This window comes from Condylura cristata, unplaced genomic scaffold (genome assembly GCF_000260355.1).
Source record: "Condylura cristata isolate star-nosed mole 26May11 unplaced genomic scaffold, ConCri1.0 scaffold00002, whole genome shotgun sequence".
Taxonomy (NCBI): domain Eukaryota; kingdom Metazoa; phylum Chordata; class Mammalia; order Eulipotyphla; family Talpidae; genus Condylura; species Condylura cristata.
This window is the reverse complement of record NW_004567103.1, coordinates 53,944,539-53,965,395: the sequence shown is the minus strand read 5'-3', so window position 1 is coordinate 53,965,395 and position 20,857 is coordinate 53,944,539. Positions and strand designations below refer to the sequence as shown.

Here is a 20,857-nt window from a genome sequence, read left to right as displayed (position 1 = left end):
GGACAAGACAGGAGAGGTCTGTTTCATCATTGTGGATCACCTGGGGGCAGGGAATTGCACTGAAGCGGCCATGACTTGGCTTAGTTTCACAGTGCAGTGCTCCAACCCGCTGCACCATCAGGGAGGACCACAGGGAGAGTTCTTAAGGAGACCTGAAACTGCCTATTTTTCAGAAAGTTGGGGAAACTGCAGATAGGGTTGAAAATTCACATTCCAACACTGAAACTTAAATATTTAGTTTCAGGGTTGGCTTAGAGCCAACTGTAGGTAGGGCCAGGATCTGATATTAGGTCTTCTGTTTCTAGATTGACCTTAAATCATTACTTTGTCTTTTACTTATTTTTTGAGAAGACCTCCCATGTTAATTATGTCCCGTAAAATCCCACTATAAAAATTAAAGATGTTTCCCAAGGGTGTGCAGAATAGGAGTAAATCAGTATTCTAATTGGCTAGAATCTGTTGGAATTGTTAAATATTTTGACTGTAACTCCAGAAGGGAATGGTGAGTGGTAGGAATAATTTTCTTTCCTAATGCAAAGCTAAAAACTTTAAGGACAGACATCATTTTAACAGAATATGCCAAGCATAATGTCTTAAAACAAAAATTTTTTGGTTACATCACTCTTAATTTTGTTCATTTTTTCATCTCAGTTGTAATCCACTACCAATTCACCCATGTGCCATCACCATAGTACAGTGCATCTCTCTCTCTCTCTTCCTCTCTCCCCCAACTCTCCAACCAAGTCCCTTACACTCCTATGAGATCCTCAGAGTCTCCTCAAGCACTCAGGGCTGCCATTCTAAAACCATACTGAATTAAAGAGCTTCAGCTCAACCTCTTCTGGCATTGATCATATTTGTTCTCATTGCAGATAAACTTCAATGTTACTCACTGTCAAGAGTGTATGCTTTCACTCAGATAAATCAGCCCGGACATGATGCCAAAAATATATTTACCTCCAGATATGACATGGACACAACCAATCAGAATGGGCAGCAGCCAGGGGGCCCTCCTGGTGTAAAAAGTGTGATCCAAGTAAGTTTGATTACTTCATCAAAATAGTAGCCTGCTTTCCTATCTTCCTAAGATAGCAATTATATTTACCAAAATTATGTAGAATGAGAGCCAGATCATAGCCTTAAAATACAGATGAATCACAGGACATATCAAAATCTCCTTTATATCACTTTCTGAACTAGCCTAAGTTGGCCTGCATTTCCATAGAGTAAAGCTGGTTTGAACTTTCAATCTCTGTCGGTCCTAAAGATACATTAATCAAAATATGAATGGGGGCCCTCCCTGGTGACGCAGCGGGTGAAAGCACAGCACTGAGAATCTAAAGTCGCTTCCACATGAGTTCAATTCCCGCCTGCCACGGAGGAGACCACATGGTGTGGCAGACCTCTCCTGACCCGCCCGCTGCTCCCCTCAGCAGTGTACTTCGTCGATCTGCCTGTTCTGCTCCCCACTCTGTCTCTGGTGAAGCCTCTCACCGCCCCTGAGCCTCTGGCCTGTACCCCAGTTCTGTATGCACAAATAAATAAATCTTTAAAAAAAAAAATATGAATGGGGTTAATATGAAAAAGCCAGCAACTAAAGAGATGTTACAAATTAACTCTCTCAGTCATTAATGGTATGACTGGCCCTTTCACTTAAGTCATTCCTAAAAAGTTAAAACTTCAAAGAAGTTAGCAGCCCTGTACCAGACAACAAAATACTCTAAATATTACAGTTCTGAAGAAAGTGTCTTAAAGCTACCTTCTAAAAGATATTATTTTTCATCTATATTCCTTAATTAACTAATAAATGTAATTAGTTTAGGCTTTTTTTTCTTTTATAAAGATTTCATCATTTATTTATTCATACAGAACTCGGGTACAGGCCAGAGATGAGGAGGGTGAGAGGATTCACCAGAGGATTCACCTGCAGAACAGGCAGATCAAGGAAATATACTGCTGAGGGGAGCAGCGGGAGGGTCAGGAGAGGTCTGCCACACCATGTGGTCACCTCCAGGGCAGGCGGGGATCGAACTCATGCGGAAGTGGCTTAAGCTTCTTAGTGCTGTGCTTTAACCCACTGTGCCACCAGGGAGGGCCCTAGGTTAGGCTTTTTTAAAAAAGCAAATGTTGCAAGAGAATGGATGCAAAGGAAGGTATAATTTCCTTTACTAGGTTACTATGAAAAAGAGATCTTATTGACAGTGAAAAATAAGCCATAGTGTAAAACCACAATCAGAAAGTGAATCTTTCTCACGTCTTTAGTTCCATATGAGGTAGCAATTCGACTCCTAGTATCTACCCAAAGGACACGAACACCTGTACCCCTATGTTTATTGCAACATTATTTACAATAGGAAAGATATGGAATCAACCCAAGTACCCAAAAATAGATGATTGGATATGGTATATATACACAATGGAATATTACTCGACAATTAAAAAGATAAACTCATGCCATTTGCAGTTGCATGGATGGAGCTAGAAGGGATTATGCTCAGTGAAATAAGCCAGAAAGAAAAAGAAAAATAGCAGATGATTTCACTTATGGGAAGAATGTAAGGGAAAATGAAAAAAGAAAAAGTAATTGTAATAAAATAAAAACTAAAATCAATGAACAACTATAAACCAGAGACATTCTATGTGGGGGCGGAGAGGGAGAAAGGAGAATAGGATCAAAACAGGGGTGGGAAGAACACAAGGGACTATGTCATCATGCAGCTGAGTCGATAGTGGGAATTTCATGGGAACTATAACAGATGAGAAAGCATATATTGTACAAAAATTAAAAATAATGTAAAAAATATATTTAAAAATTGTTTTAAATAAAAAGAAAAATAAAGTAACCCTCTCCCCAAAGTGAATCTTGGTGCTTTAACTTAAATCATTATAAAGTAAATATCAGAGAATGACTTGTAACTAAAGGAATAAAATTACCTTTACTATGAATGCAGATGTGAGATTATGGATGTCTTTTCATTCCTATCGGTCAGCAATTAATTGCTTAGGATATTAAAGCAAGACTATACTGCCTCTGTAGTTAAAATAATTCAAAAGGTTTAAAGTGTCAATGAAAACCAGTATATTGCTCATACTACATTTCAAACCACATAACTACCAGATTGAACACAACCTGCACAGACATAAGATTCTCAAATAATGCAATGCTGCCATGCTTTATTTAAATAGTGTTTTTAACCATTTTTTTTCTCACTTAGAGCAGCCATATACTACTCAAGGATATAAATGGTAGTCACAGTAATGGATTTTATTGATGCAAGAGACCAGGTAAGGCTACAGATCTGGAAAACTGGAGTAGAATGGTCATCAATACAAGACAGTATGTAGGACTAGTAAGTCTATTCCCTGGAGGTTATCAGGTACTGGTAGAAATCAGTTTGCTAACCCTCAGTTCTGTAGATGAAGCCAACTCAAAGGACTGCCCATAAAGGTTATCCATGGAATGTGCAATTTGAGGGTAATATTTTTCTTGATTGCTAGCGCCATGTAAATGTGCCTTTGTACATAGACTACCCATGAATCACAACATTTCCTAAATAAGGAATTTTGCTGCATTTTGTGGTCCATATCTCAAGTCAAACCCAAGCCTCTTTAGAGGCTCAGATATGTCTCTTCTGTTTAAGTATTCTATCCTTTACAAAGTGTTTTTATATTCGTTATCTCAATCTTATAATTTAGAATGCATGTTTGAAAAATGAGGCTAAAATGAACAGTAATAATTTAGACACTTTTCATGGCATGGAGAATGGTCAGGGGCAGTATTTCTGAGCTGTGACCATTTTAGACCAGAGCAATGGCTTGTGCAGTCAATATCTCTAATTTTATTACCTTAAACAAGTTTTCCTAATTGTGATCCAATTAAAGAATGTTACCTACTGCACTTAAACCATAAAGGAAAGCAATAGTATAAATCTACCCAAAACAACTAATGGGCATTTTTTTAAAGGGGAGGGGGAGTATATCTCTTTGACATTCCATATGGTCCTCAAGGTATCTCACTCATAGAGGAATAAAAGAATGTCTAGCATTTATCTTCCATTATTTACTTATAACAGTAAAGATGACATTTTTATCTACATATGTATTAAAACATATAAGATGTGAATACATATATGTGTGCATAAACACATACGTATGACTGTACACATGCACACAGACCCACACACCACCATTTTTCTTGTTCTACAAAGAACTTAAGGCAACTGATAAAAAGGCATACCCTGCAGAAAAAAATAAAGGGAAAAACAATGGCAAGGAGGGCAGTACAAAGGGAAAATGAAGCAAGAACAAAATAACTTACTGACAAAAGTCAATTATTTCAAGTGCCTGACTTCTCATTGGTGGTTCAGCCAGAAAAGTTTGTCTAATCACTATCAACCAGTACTGATCAAACACAACAAATGACCTAGAGATCAAGCACTTGACTGACAAAAAAATCTATCACAAGCAGCTTTTCAGCAGAAGCATAGTTCAATGATAATTGGTCCTAATGACAACTCTGAAATGCAAGTATAACCTGAATCATGACAGTGAAAAAGCATTTTCCTATTGCAATCTATTGCTTCAAAAACTGACACTTCAAAAATGCATAATGTAAAATTCCATAATCAGGAAAATGGATTAACTAATATAGCCTCATTCTTGACTAAACTGGATAATGTCCCAGTTCTTGACTACTTAGAGATACAAACCACTAGTTTATTAATTTTTTTATGTAGCTATGTTGAATTAATGAAAGAAAAAAAAAAACTTGAAAAACAACTTGAAACAAGTATGGTTCTTGGTTCTCAGGAATACACGAGAGTAGCCCTTTCTTTCCCTTTTCTTAACATCGCAAAGCTGCAAGAAGTCCGGTAAGGGTTTTGAATGTCTTTCCTCATACATGCCAGCTCCAATGAGTTGCTAGTATTATGTTGCACAGAGAAAGAGATAAGCCCAGCCAGACCCAACAGGAAAGAGAGTTCTCATCTACTTATTAGCAATTCTGTCAAGGAAGAGGAAATTAGGTGGTACATTGCCACTTATTTTATTCCTCTTCTTATTTTAATTAATTTTGCTGATATTACCAACAAGAAGGAAGCTTAAAGTATTCAGTTGTTTATTTACCATTTCTTTTTAGATGTGTTTATTTATTATAAAATTAGGTGATGTTACATAAATATACGTAGTAATCAATGGATGAGAATGACAGGAAGAAAGATTTAAAACACAAGGATCTATCATCTGGGAGAATAAACTTTGTTCTTGAGGCAAATTCTAACGTTTCTTTCACTGTAAACTTTCCAATGGTGAGTAATTCAAATTCACTGACATTTTAGCTATGTGTCTCAGAGTGAGTGTTGAGTATGTGTTGTGAGCATGCACTCAGGAGTAGGTCCCAACTTTGCCTTTGCAGAAAACAAATACCTCTGTAATTAAAGTTTTGGACTCACACCATGACTTTCAAAAGAATTTTACTTACTCAAAAATATTTACTACGAGGTGTAACCCCTGGTGGCGCAGCGGGTTAAAGCACTGCACTAAGAAACTAAAGCCACTTCCGCATGAATTCGATTCCCGCCTGCCCCGGAGGTGACCACATGGCGAGCCAGACCTCTCCTGACCCGCCTGCTGCTCCCCTCAGCAGTGTACTTCATCGATCTGCCTGTTCTGCTCCCCACTCTGTCTCTGGTGAAGCCTCTTGCCGCCCCTGAGCCTCTGGCCTGTACCCCAGTTCTGTATGCACAAATAAATAAATCTTTAAAAAAATATATTTACTACTACTTACTTGTAGTAAGTAAACAAAAATAAACAAATTACTAAGTTAAAAGGTAGAGTTATGAAAATTAAATAGCACAAGGAAAGGGAAATTGATGAAGCATGTGCCAAGATGCAGTGGAGGCAGATCACAATTGCTCAAAAGGTGTCCAAGGGTAGTTTTGTTGATGTGGTGACATCTGAACAATGTTTGAAGATGGCAAAGGAGTAATGAAGATTCCAGGAAGAAAAATGGAGGTTGAGGAGGAAGAAAATCAAAGCAGGACTGGAAGGCAGAAGTATGTGTGGTGGGCTTGTGAAACACCATGGAGTCTACCATGCAAGAGTAAAGTGGTTGATGAGAAAAAGGGGTGATCAGGCCAGAAAATTAAAAGGGTGGGGCCTGGAAATACAGGAGCTTGCTACTGAGTGACTTTGAAGGACACGTAATGGAAAAAAGCCACATGTGGTCAGTTTGTCAGGACACCTGAGTTTACCTGTCACTGGAGACAGGGTTCATCTATACATTTTGTGCAGGTGTGGACAGCAGCAGGGTAGAGATGTTAGGTATACCCCAGAGATGTTTATCTGTGGCTTGTATTTTACCGGTGCCAACACGGAAGACTTGCCCAGACTGTGACACATCCTGGCAAGTGTGTAGCACAGGGGCAGCGCCCCCAAGCTCATGGATGTGGGGAGGTTTACAAAGTAAGAGCCAAGCAGGTGGAGAAGGAAGGGCTGCTTAATTTGATTCAGTCTGAGGTCATACCTCAAGTGTCATCACCTCATTTCTCCTCACTGTGATACTAAAATTCTCGCTCCTGAATACTGGTCAGTGGTGGATCCACAGAGGAAACCTTGTTTTAGCAGTATCAGAGGTCAGCAAACCATCTACTTAAGGAGAGTAGGGTAGAAATGAACAAGAAGGAAATAAAAATAATCCAGAAAAACTCATAATTTATATAGCATTACAATCTGCGAATCCATTTATAACTGGAGCTACTAAAACCAACATCAAAAAAGAAAGAAAGAAAAAAAGGAAAGCAGAGAACAAGTGAGAGGAGACCAGCACTAGCACTGGCGGAACAATGGTCCTCAAGCTCACGTCTATTCAATAAAAGGATTATCAGGAACTCTCAGAAGATGGAGAGCAAAGCAGAGGGTAGCACACAGCAGGGGTAGGAATGAGAGTCATTAATTTTAAAACAATTTACTAAGCCATCAAGATGTGAGGGGAAGCAACTTCTACAGCGAAAACTCAGTCAGGCAAGTTGCTGAATGTTTCCTGATTTCAAACAATAAAGAAACAATTAATTCAAGTCCAGAGTAAATTTCAAGTGAGGACTGTATAAGAAAAGCATATCTTAAAAATCTTTCCTTTTACTAAAGATGTCAGTCAAACTGAGAGTTGACGGAAATCATGATTTTGATTATTTGCTGATCTGACTGTTTACTGGTAGTCAGGGAGCTGTTGTGCGTCAGCTTGTCTTTGTAGGGCCATGAAGAGAAGGGGCCAGACTTCCCAGTGGAAATGCCACTAAGATACTTGAAAGTGTCAGCATTCCCAAGTGAGCCACTTTGATAAGAATCACTGCTTTACAAACTGACCAAGCAATGCCCATCTGCTAAAAAGGGCAGATTTTAAAAAGGGCAGTCAAATAGAAATAGAGAACATGAAAAATATTTACAGTTCTTTCCCAAAAAGTTTGAGATGCTTAGCAAAATAATAAGCAACACCACAAAAGAGAAACAGATACGGAGTTCAAGATGAGGGAAAATAAACTCCAAAATACATGAACTAGATAGCAAAGTGCTACAAGACTGCCAACAGGGAAGGTGAATTTGACTCAGAATTTCCTAGTAGTCAGAGTAAAAAGGAAATAAAATTATGCAAGAGTAAAAGAGTAAAAGCAAGACTGGAGTTTCAAGAGAAGTTCTGTTTGTCCAAGCAAAAGCCAGGACTTCCTTCTGCGGGTCTGAGGGGCCACACCCTCTGCAATGTCAGTCAAAAACCACCTGGGCCCTGAGTCACGCAGAGGGCAATACTACAAGGGCAAACAGCCATGTGGTTAACATACTAGGCTCTCTACACTTTTTGCTGCATCCACAGATAAAATCCACATTCTCTAGGACAGTGATTATCAAACTAAGTTCTGAAAAAGCTGTTTAGGAATTGTAACAACTTTCTGTTTGAATTTTTTGTCTTTAAATGCAAAAACGAACATGAAATCCAGGCAAATCTACAGCACAATAATTTAATGCACCAATGACTACTTAACATTAAATGACTTCAAGTGCATTGCTGGACAAATGTGAGTCTTTGTAAATGTCTCTACACCACCATTCGCCTACATTTGAACTTCTTAAAAATGAGTCACTGTTTAGGGAAGCTATAGCTCTATGTTGGATTTCTGGAAATTCAAGTCTGCACATGTCCATTCATATAAAATGTACCAACGACCTACTCACACATCACATTCAAACAAATGACAGGAGGAAAGCAGGTACAACGGGTTGGCATACACCCTCAGCATGACCTAATAGACAGCTGTACAATAATAAACCGCCTGCCGTGTTGAATCACTGTAAAGTGACATCATAGAACTGTGGCTGAGCTTCAGATGCTCGTGGCCTGACTTTGTATCTGACACCAGGCATATGAGTAGCTGTATGACCAGGGATTCAGTGTCGAAACAAAAACTTTCTGGTTCTTTATAGTTTCTAGGTCAAGTTAATTCATGAAGACAAGAAGAGCTGTTAAAAATTGTTACCTTTGTAATGACTTATAGAGATGAGTAAGTACTTTTCCTGATACTGTGCAGCTAAAACAGAGTATGAAAAACAAACTAGGTGCTAAGTTGATACTGGTTATACAACTGTCAGCTAACGCCTTAGCTCAATTTAAGTTCATCAAACTGCCTCATGATTCTCCCTGAAGAATTTTATAAAGGTCACAGATTTGTATTTAGAAATATGTACTAAAAAACAATTTGGAACATTTGTATATGTAGTGCTGTTAACAATTTCATGTGACTAAGAGTTTTCTACTACATGTGAAAATGTTGATCCCATCAAGCCCTGGAGACTGGGTGGGACCTGGCACTTCCAGCAATGAGCAGCTTTGCCTATTGATGATATACAAGTATAATCTAACCTGATACCAATACAATCTAATACAAACATTCTCCTCTTCTATGTGTGCCATGACAACTTATGTGGCAGGCCAAGGAACTATATATTTTTTAGGCGATTCTTCATAAATAAGTTTTCTTCTAACAGCTTTAGACAGGAGCTGACAGTGGAGAGGACAAAGGTAAGTCCTTTGGCAAGAAACTGAAGAGCAGATATTACACACTCATAATCAAGGGCAGAGCTGAGGGCAGAGCTTACATTCACTCAAGAAAAGAAGAGAGGCAAATCAAGATAGGTGGGTATTTCAGGAGACAATGTAATCTACTCCCATAGTCAGCTACCTCCTTGTCACTTAGCTCTCTGAGCCTCAGGTCCCTCAATTATAACATGCAGGGATGAAATCAGAAGCTCTCAGTAGGACTGAATATCGAAACCCCCTGGAAACTTTAAAAATACATAGTGATAGCAGGAACACCAAAGTGTGCCAGGAAATGTCCTAAGCATGCTCCATGTGTTAACCTACTTAGTCCCCACAAGAACTCTGTATTGTAGTTACCATTATTACCTGGATTTTACAGATGACGAAAGTGAGGGTACAGACAGTTTGAGAAATTTGCCCCAGCAATGGCAGAGACACATGGAAAGATCCAGAGCCTGAGTTCTTTAGTCCAACTGCATGCTACTGTTTCTATCCAGAGAGCTGGATTTTTAGGCTCAGAATCTACTAACAGGGAGCCTGGTGTGCAAATTTTAATTCTGATGACCAGTAACAGCAATTGGTCTAGAAGACATATAAAGCCCTGTGATTCCAAAGGGAGAATAAAAAGAGTGCAGTACACTTTGAAATTAAATGCTCAAATTCTTTTGCTTCAAAAAATTGAGTAAAAATTAAACTGGCTTCTGATGAATTATCAGATTTTTTAAAAGATAATGAGCAAAAGGTGGTGGATAAAATTTAAGGAGAAAAATATTATCTAGCCAGCTAAGCAGAAGGACTACATATGGCAATTTAAGTAGATTAATGATTGGTGCAAAAGCTATAACTATAAAGGCATAAAATATCATCTTCATAATTTTGATTTAAGAGTATGAAGATGAAAACATTTAGGAAAAACCCTTGCAAAGAGTGATCCTCTCCACATAGGCTAGCAACCTAATTTGTTTCTAGGATAAGAAATGACAGCCAGTTGGTTTTATCTTTTAAAAAAAATAGTCCTTATCCTATCAGAAAGTGGCCTTTGGATATCTAAAACTATGCAGATAAAGGCTGATACTAAGAAAAGAAAAAAAGTTGGTTTTTCATACAGGTTCCCCAGTGACCTTTGATACTTAATAGAGGCAGGAAGTACTATGTCATAAAGAGAAAAAGACAAAGATCAGTGATCCTAACCCCACAAACAACTTAAGACAGTTAAAGCCAGGTATGGACAGGTCAGCGAATGCACAGATGCCAGAAGAAAGATTCCATGGCCCCGGTGAAGCCCTGAACTTGGTCAGGTTTGTTTTTGGTATGTGAGAATTTTCTAGATACCCCATTTAGGGAACCTTCTCCTTCCACTTAGTCCCGTGGCTCTCTTACAAAATCTCTTCTCAAAAAGTCTCCAATTTGAAGCCAAATGACCTTTTCAAGGGAATTGCAGAGCACTTTATTAAAGAAAAACAGCTTTTAAAAAAGATTCAGCCCCTATACCAAGCTAGGAAATTTTAAGAAAAAATATATACATGGTCAGAATACATAGATCTTACATAGACTATAAGGACTCTATCAACAAAGTTTTCAACATATAGGATTCTAGGTGACTAACATGTTTAGTGTATCTTTTGCACTGAGGATTGCTCAGTGTGGACTTTGATGCATTGTTTCTTTTCACTTCATAACTGCCAAAGTTGAACAAATTTATAAAAGCCAAGAGGCTCTCAACTTGAGAAGACTCCTAGGAATGGATGAAAATTTCCCAGTAAAAAGAAAAATAAGCTATACCTACAGATGCCCATATGTTAATAGTTAGCTCAGATACCCAAACTCAATATATTATACCCATGTTTGAATCATCTTCTTTGGAAACATTTCCTTTTTAACATTCCATCAAGGGCAAATCCTGACACAGTATCTATCAAATAAAATACAAGTCTCCCTCTGGTATTACAATCTCCCATGAAGACCAGGCAATAAGCTAGTCCTGAGCTTTAGCTGAGGCCTGAGCTACTCATACTGCCACGAAGACTTATTCAAATGTCAAGTTTTTCCTTCTGCCTCCAATGACATGCAATCACTTTTTGTTTTGTAATCTCTGTACCTTTCTATCACATGACACTTAACAGATTCTGGTCTATGTGAGCTGTGAAATCGATTTCCCATATAAGATGAGAACCTCCTTGAGAGCAGGAAATGTGTTTTTACCCTGTGCATTATCTAGAAAAATCAAAGGCATGATGCTTAATAAATATTTGCTAAATTAAATAAAAACAGAATTCACCCCTCACTTCTACTTGTTTAAATTCTCTCAAACATAACTTGGTTTCACATTTGTTTGTTTCAATGAGATTTACACTCACAGTAAAATTACAATGCTCCAGTATGCCCATATTTTCTGAAGCAATATGGTTTGGATTTGGTAGATCATGATCTTAGAGTGAAGATTTCGTTCTGGATATGCACTAGCTCCCTCAGAGCTAATGACAAGCTCTGTGCTGTATAAACTCGTGGAGCTGAGCACAAGACAAGGGGGAGCTGGGTTTCAAACAGCCAGCTATAATAAAAGGGATCATTTTGTGAGACATCAGGAAAGACAAGTGCCCCCTCTATCCCTTTTCCTTTACACAGACTGTCTGATTTTACTGGTCCTTAAAGGGGATTTAAGACACGTTGATTTTTCCTTAAAAAAAAAAAAAAAAAAACCTTGCTAAATCCTTCACAGTTGAATATTCTTTTAGGATCCTGGAGAAATGAGTGTTTTTATAGCTACGGTTAGCTGCAGTAAGCAGAGGAACATGGGCACTGATGCAGGAAAGATGAAGGTTAGGAGGCGGCATTCAGAGGATGTTTGGGGAGGCAGAAAGCACTGCGGTCTGAGTAGGGGCTCTGGGGTCAGATTGTCTGAGCTCAAGTCCCAGCTCCACCTGAGCAGTAAGCAAAGGAAACTTTCCTCAACTTCACCTTCAGACAGGGATCATACAGCTCATAAAGTTGTTCTTAGGATTAAATAACAAAACACTTGGCATAGTCACCTGCACACATTCAGCATCTGACAAAGATGAACTGCTAGCAATATTCAGGTATTTATATATTACACAGGATTTTTTCACCCACAGATATTTATTATGAGATGAAGATGGGGAAAAATGGAGATGTTGTAAATTTCTAAAACTCAAGGTCACCCAACAAGAAAAATTCTAATTCAAACAAACCTGAACTACCTTAGTAACACCGCCTTAACTTTCATATTATGGTCAAACATCCTCCCAGTGGCTGCTACAGAAATCTAAGGCTCATATAAAACACAGAATGGACATGAAGTAAAGTCCAGTTAAACCTGCAAAGACGAAAAGATGCATTTTTAAAAAATTGTGTTTATGGTCATTATCAGTGCTGGCATCTCAAGTAACTTCTGCTAAGGCTAACTGGCTTGCTAACAGCTTGTGCAAAATAGGGAAAAGGTTTGTTTATTCTGCTTGGGAATGGCAAAAAAGAAATCCTAAAGAAAAAAGTAAACTAACAATAAGGAGGTTTGGTTAAATCATTAAATTCTTTGAGTATCCAAGTTTATTAGGAGACTTACACTATAGTTAAGTTAGAAAATAGACATAATTGAGATTTTTTTCTACCAAAGTATCAAAATCATGCAGTATAGAAGGTATCTGGTAATATTTATTATTTGAAGTTTCATGAACACTGAAAGTCTCTGACCTCTACTTATTTCTAATTTTGCTGCAGTTTGTATTTGAGTGCTGGACACTCTTAAGGAAGACAGAAACTAGTCACTTGGCCAATAAAGAAAAGTAACCCATCACCCAGGGTTCATATTTCAAGGTGGTTTTGCTCTAGTTGAGCAGCAGTAGTTCACCCAAAAAAGAAGTATAATGTTCTTTTTATAGTTTTGTAGTTTAATATACTCCCACCATAAAAAATTAACTAAATTCTAATGATAAAAGAAATGTCCAAGAAAGAGATGGTTGTTCACTGGAACGTGAATATGTGTTGGGGAATTTTTTTGATGCATAAATTATTTTTGTAAAATTCTGGGATTTCCAAAAGTCTTCAGAATGTGTTGGCATGTCAAAGAGCTGCACAAATGGTAATTGTTAAAGTGTCAGAATTCTGTATCAAAAAGGGAAAGGAAGCAATCAGCACAAGCAAGAAAATGACTGTATGTGGCATACTCAGGAGATGTGAGACAGATATAGTCAAATATATGATCCAAAATGTGTGTTGACTTCCAATTTTAGGGGAAAAGATCACAAGGTGACACAACTGCTCAGTCTCCAATGCATCATCGTGTTTAACGTTTGACCACACAGGATTTTACAGGAAAACAGTAACTCAACATTTTGATTCAGGAGATTGGCACCCCTCCTTTTAAGAATGAGATGAATACTGAAAACTTTACATCTTAGATCACACTTTTCAGCGAAAAACCCAAGTTCTTTGGTCTCAGCCATCAGTTGTGAGTCATACTACTGTGCTAGTAAGAACGAGAAGCCAACGGGCAGAAATTATTCTATCAGTATTTTATGTATTGAGAATCTTCTAGATCAATAAAAAACTTTTAAGCGGCTAAGAATTAGCTGCTTGCAGAACAAAAGCATTTGGAACTTAAATCCAATTATAATGGAAATAAAATCTGTGCATGGGCAAGATACTATGTAATAATAATAAAGGCAAAAATGTCAAACATTTTCTATTACTAAATATGGAAAACTATCATTTTAGCTTAATGTCACTTTTGGGGATTAAAACAAAATATTTCAGTAATGAGACAACTATTTTTCTTCTACTCTACATTCTCATTTACCTTCCTTTTTCTTACCTTTTCATAGTAATCTGAGGCAGAAAATGCCAGATAACAGCTTTCAGTGTTTCAATGTAAACAGCCTAAAAATTGAAATATCATACAGCTTAATATGTTCAGCAATCAGTTGTCAGAGATGCAGTCAACAGCAAAGAAAAAAAATGATCTCCTCACTTTTCAGTGTTTGTGCTTGTGAGTTAAACACACCAAAACTACTAACCATCATCATTACTACTACCACCAAGACACTACCTCAACTTGTTTAGAAGACAACAGTTAAAGGGCATAATATACCTTAAAGAAAGATCATTTCCTTATATAAGCTTCTAGTTCAATCCTACATCAATAGCTATGCTTTGTTAAGACTTATATGCCTAAGCTTCAGAATGATGCTGAATATAGACAATAAAATCTTTGTCTACATCTTTCATGTCCACATAGTTATCTGAATACTCCACTGTAGAATGCATACAGTTTGTATGTACGCTATGTTTTTTAAAATAAATGCAATTACTTAAGGGTATGTTCACACTTCTTGGACTGAGTCATTTGGGAATGCCTAAATGATCTTGATCTCCTGGTTCTAAATGCTCTCTTCAATTTGAAAGTGAGAATAAGTTCTCTTTGGGTGCAGTTTTTTTTTTTTCCCTCACAGATTCATTGTTTTGATTTGAATATAAAGTTCTCTCATTTAATGCATTTCCCACAAATATGAAAGATTTCATATTTACCTGGAATTTTAAAATGCTGAGTCTGGCCAGTTTTATTGTTAGTTTCAAAGTAAACATTAAAGGTAATTTCATAGTAGGGTAATAGTTGATTAGTGAAACATAAGAAATGATAATCATTTTATTAGAAGCCCTCTACTTTCAAGTGTTACCCTAAAAGTTGCTTAATCATTTTGGAATAAAAGGAGTGATTTTTTTCTTTTAAGATTTATTTATTTATGCATAATAGAAGAACTATCAGACACAGAGGAGCGGGGAGCAGAACAGGCACACTAACTGAAATACACTGCTGAGAGGAGCAGTGGGTGAGACAGGAAAGGTCTTCTGTGTCATGTGGGTCAGCTCCCTGGGTGAGGATTGAACTCAGGCAGTGGCTGGTGACAGCTTGATAGCACTGAGACTAACCCCAGCATCACCAGAAAGGGCCAAAAGGAGTGTCCATTTTATTCCAGTATAAAGGAAAATGAACTCTTGGGAGATCGTCTGCTAAAAAAAAATCGAGAGTTAGAAAGATAAACAGATGTATAAAGAAAGATTAGTTATTTCAAGTTGTCCATTTTCCTAATAACTGCCCTAAAATTTATAATAGTCATAGCAATTTAAACTATTCTTTGTAAATCTGTTTTCAAGGAAAGAACCAGTGGTTTCAGAGGAGTCTTCAGTTCACTGGGTCACTGGGTGATCTGTCCTGAAGACAACTGAATAAAAGCATGGCCACATCTGAAGAACACAGAGAGGGGTTGAAGTTCAGGTCTGCAAGAATCAGTGAGTCAGCACCTTCTTACTTGTGTGTTTTCTCAGTTAACACAACTCAAGTTTCCCCTTTATTTAGAGCTAAACCTTGCAGTCCTCTTTAATCCTACTTGAGCCCCAAACTTCCTATCTCTAAGACATCTCCTGCAGTGCCAATGCACTATCCCCACCATTCTGGTCACTGGTCTGGGTGAGGGTAATCCTCTCTCCCTCAGGAGTTTTTTTCCTTCTCCAAGTCAAACTTCCTACTTTCATAAGAAGTACATTCAGAGAGAGACAAAAGAGCACTGATTGATGTTTCTTTCCGCTTGAAGGGGTAACTCCTGCTCTGTAACTAAAGAATAAATGCTGAACTCTTAAGCTTAATATTCAAGGTGGTAACAGTATGCCCAAAACTATACTTCCAACCTTATTTTACTCTCCACTCTGGTTACTAGCCCACCTAAGTAATACTTGCTAACATACCATATCACATACCAAGAAAATGTTCTGCCTGCCTTCTAAACATCTTGGCGCTTATACCTTCTGGACTCTTTCTAAGGTTTGCAGATCACACTGTGATTTCCACTCCACAAGCAACCTCCCCATCCTGTAAGGCTGAGCTGTCATTTTCTCCCTGAAAGCTACTGAAATCCCCATGCATCAAGGTTAATGAAATCTTCCTTTGGCTTCCCACAAAACACCGCACTGATTATAACATTTATTCTATCTTAAATTATGGCTGGTTGTTCATGTTTACTTCTGTTGACCTGTCTTACTTTTCTGCTTTGACTTTTTAAGAGTGGTACTGTGTTCAAAGGAATAAGGAAAACTTGTAGAGAACAAAAACTAAAGAATAGAAAATTAAAATACACCGGATAAACACTTCCTTTTAATTAGTATAAGGCTATAATATTGTAGCTATTAATATTAAATTATAAATGTAAACATACTTATATTGCAATATTATCTTACTTTAAAATGAATTAGGTATTTTTTAAATAAAGGGGAAGAAAACGGTTGACCAAGAATAGGATAAGGAATGAGAAAAAGGTGTTTAGAAATACTTCATTTTGTTACATAAAATCAGTAGGCTGTTTTTCCTATAAAAATAGCTCTTCATACACTGAGTTTTCCACAACTGTTCAAGTAATGTCAATACGTACGCAACTTCTAAGCTAATAACCTTGGCCAACAAAGGCTCCCACTGCAAATCAGGAAGAGCTTCTGCATACATACATTGTTTTTAAACCTTAACAAAAAAAAAGAGAAAGAGAAAGATTTTGGGAACTTCCTGTTGGTGCAGGGGTGGGTTAAAGACAGTGATATTAAACTGTGGCCAGCTACTGTGGCAAAAGTTCAATTCCTAGCTGGCCAGGGAGCTAACTCACATGGCACAGCAGACTGTCTCCCCTCAGCAGTGTATTTCAGTAAATCTGCCTGTTCTGCTCTCTACTCTAACTCTGGTGAATCCTCTCTGCACCTCTGGCCTCTTAGGAGGGAGTGAGTAACATGTGCTTAATGCCAACTGAGTTCTAGGTAGTAGACCAGCTTCTTTTCTTGATTTAATCCTAATCACAAACTCATCATGGAAGCATTTTTAGGTCCATTTTATAGGTTACTGATTGAAAATAGGGTGTGTGTGTGTGTGTGTGTGTGTGTGTGTTTGTGTGTGTACACGTAACTCTGTATTAGGTAACACTGGACTACCAAAAATTTGTCATGCCAATCACCATGATTTTATGACACAGGTAAGAGATCTGTCAACATTACAAACTATCATAGACATGCTGCCATGGACTGTGACAAGGCCTTGGAGAACAGTGGAAATGAAGAGCTAATCGTAAAGTGGTGATATATAAAAAGAAATGGAAAGAGTTCATGTGACCTTCATAGAAAGGAAGCAGGTTGGGCTCAGACCTGGCCTTGAAAAATCAAGAGGGAAAAGGGAAGCACCCGAGGAGAGGCAGCAGCATGAGCAATGATTCTCATCTGTTCAGTGAAGGGAGGAGACAGTAACCACCCAATTCTCTGGCAGTAAAAAGGAAGACAATACAGAATTCAGTAACCAAGAGGAGAATTGGAAATTGTCAATGATGCCTCCAAAGCTTCAAGTCAAGCAGAGTAATTGGGAAGTGACAGTTTGGAGAGTAAGGAGGTATGTTAAATTCATGACAATAATACTCAAAAATTTATTGAAAATTCTAATGACGGAGAATAACCCAATGAGAAAATGGGGTTACAGAGGAATAAAGTACAAAAACTGGAAATCAAAAGACAAGAGTTGAGGAGAGGCAGGTGAAAACTTGAAGGCAAAATCCAAAGGGGTAGGGTGGCAAGAAAATGGAAGCAACAACAGTCCTCCACTAATTTGTCTAGAAAATTGCCTCAGAAGTTTGAGTAAAAGGAATCAAATGATAGCTCAGGAAATATTCGTTTGACTTTATTTTAGAGAAGGGGGAGAAATGTCCAAAAGTCAAGGAGTAAGAGAGAAAGATTTTCTATGAACCCAGTTCATTCCATTTCCTTAACTTGTTGGTTAACCATAAGGGATGTGTTCTTTTATGTAGATAACTTTTTTTTTCCCCCAACAATTTAGTTATTTATAATAGGTGGGGTATAGGCCAAAGGCATGGGTGACAGAGATAGAGTGGGGAGCAGAACAGGCAGATCTACTGAAATACACTGCTGAGGGGAGCAACAGGTGAGACAGAAGAGGTCTGCTATCCCATGTGAGTCAGCTCCCTGGCTGGGGATTGAACTCGTGCTGCAGTGGCTGTAGATAGCTTCATAGTGCTGTGACTTAATTCTCTGCACCAACAAGGAGACCCCAGTAGATAACTTTTTAGAAAAGCAAGTTGTGGCAGTCTGAAATAATCATGTGTTGGCAGCTTAATTCTCTATATACATATTTCAACTCAGAAGTAAAGGAGACAGTCCATTGCTTTCACTAATGTTTCTAGAAAATGTATCTACTTTCAACCCATAGCAACTTACCACTGCCATTACCACTATCCTATCTCTGTCTTGGTCCTTGTTGCCAATCATCTTAGTAACTTAAGCTGGTTGCCCTCCAGTCTTAGCCCCTAACTCTTAATCACATTGAGCTATACTTTCCAGAATCATGACTCTGTCTTGGAGTGCCACTATTTTTTCACTACCACATACCTTTAACTACCATCTCTGGTGTTATCATCACAACACATGTGTTTTCAGTCATTCCTTCTAACTTTACAACACATGTATATTCTACTCCTAACATAAGTTTTTATAAATATTTTGCTTTCATCTTCTGTATTCACAAGCTTCATGCCATTCTTGCTTTCAGATTTTATGCACTATTTATGTGAAGTTAGGTCATTCTTACATACCTTCTGATGATTTTTTTTCCATCTTTCTTTCAGATAACCCCCTAAAATACCCACCCTTTAGAGAAACAAAATGCATGCTGTGATTGTCCCTCTTACATTCATCCTAATCAGGTCAATTTGTTATTTACTCAATTTTATATCCAAAATCATTTTTCTCTCTTCGAGATATGAATTTATACCGATGTTTCCTGATACTTTATTTTTTTAAGATTTATTTATGCATACAGAACTTTGGGGTACAGGCCAGAGGTACAGGGGCAGTGAGAGGCTTCACCAGAGACAGAGTGAGGAGCAGAACTGGCCGACTGATGAAGTACACTGCTGAGGGGAGTAGTGGGCAGGTCAGGAGAGGTCTGCCGCACCATGTGGTCACCTTTGGGGTGGGGATCGAACTCATGCTGAAGTGGCTTTTTATCTTCTTAGTGCTGTGCTTTAACCCGCTGTGCCACCAGGGAGGGCCCCTGATATTCACTTTTAAAAAAATCTCTTCTTATGTCTATTGGATTTTCTAAACACTAGGATGAGTCACTTTCCTATAAAGTTTTTGTGACATCCATGTCACCAACTAACTATTCTTTATAGGAAACAAGCCCAGAACAAGAATTCTCTTTTTTTGAGCTCTCTGTTTCCAAAGACAAAATTATCAGCAAGTGAAATCTGGTACTTATTAGGTGTTCTGTGTTATAATGGGACAGGCTTTCAGCAGATATTGACAAAGTCCTCTATCACTGTATGTCTTGCCACTGTATAAGAACTATAAAGAAAACCATCATCAAAGTTAAATATCAAAACCCAGGCTCTTGCAAATCATCAGAGAGAATGAGAGTGGCAAATGGTTATTACTGCTACTGATAAAAGGAAAGAGTACAAATACAGGATAGTGTCATTTATATGTGGAATACAGAGAGGCAAAACAAAGATCAGATAAATCCAAACCAATAAGAAACTGTAGAAATCTGACGATAGCACTGAGGCTGCCAGAGTGGGGAGTGGAAGAGGGAGGAGATAAAGTGGGGAGGGGCACACTGGATGGATGTGGCTGCTGGGTGTTTAGGTGGAGGTGGTAAGGTGACAACACCTGAAAAGACAGACCTTATCATTCTAAAACACAAACAATGTTGCAAACTAACAGTACCTCAATAAAATTAATTTTTTTAAAAATGGCATCTGAAGCTATGTTGGCTAGTTTCTCAGTCATGATGGGTCTCTCCCATGAGTTGAAAAGATGGCCACGTTATTATTAAATATCTTTTGGCTTTTCCATCTTACCAAAAAGGGGGGGGGGGAGCCACATAGATCAAAGGCCAATGACAAAAAAAATGAATCAATTTTCTAGAAAATGACAAAATGTTATTTCTCCTGCATCTGGAGTATTATTTGACTCCATTAAAAATACTTACTAGTTGATAATTTCTCAAGTACATATGTACTGTATATAAAACACTGCATCCATGATTATTTTGTTCATTTTATCTCTCAAACATTAAAACTCATCTCATGTGATTCAAAACTAGCAGAGGAGAATAATTTATCATTTTGAAATCTCTTCTGTCTCTTACACCTCAAAAACTGGAGAGTTAGCTTCATTCTTTTGTTTCCTACTAAGTCATATACTTAGCTCCTTAGACTTTATGGTGCTCAATGTACCTGTAATTATGCTGCAAGACAGTAAGAAGACGCCAGTAAAAGGTTAGCAGCAGACAAGATAGCAAAGGCCTATTTGCGGTCTTCAGCAGCTGCAATTGGGCAGGGCATCTTGGCAAAGTTCCCTCTGACTCTGACTAGTCATGACAAACCCCAAGGAGCCAAATTTGCTTTCAGAGCAGTGCCCAGCACAGAACGTTATTTCACTGCCCAGAGCAAAGGGCTGCAGTCCTAGACCACTGGTCCAAAAGATTTATGGGACGCAAAGTGAGGGTATTGCCACAGAAGAGGGCAGGGCCCGGGTTTGGAAAAGGCACTCCAGATCCTATGGAACCACATCCTCCTGTCTCATCTCTCTAAAATCTAAACATATATATATATATATATATATTCTTGAAGTAAGAATCAGGGAGTCTATATATTACCTGGGAAAACAAATGGGATGCTACTTATTAATGAGATGTTTATAGTGGGAATTTGGGGGGGT

The 20,857-nt window shown here is 38.0% G+C and overlaps 1 protein-coding gene across 5 annotated transcripts in view; it reads right to left on the bottom strand.

Moving 5' to 3' along the window:
- The window catches only part of RBMS1 (RNA binding motif, single stranded interacting protein 1), a 200,486-nt gene that overhangs the window by 66,463 nt on the left and 113,166 nt on the right, over nt 1-20,857 (bottom strand). The gene's annotated exons all lie outside the window — the stretch shown is intronic.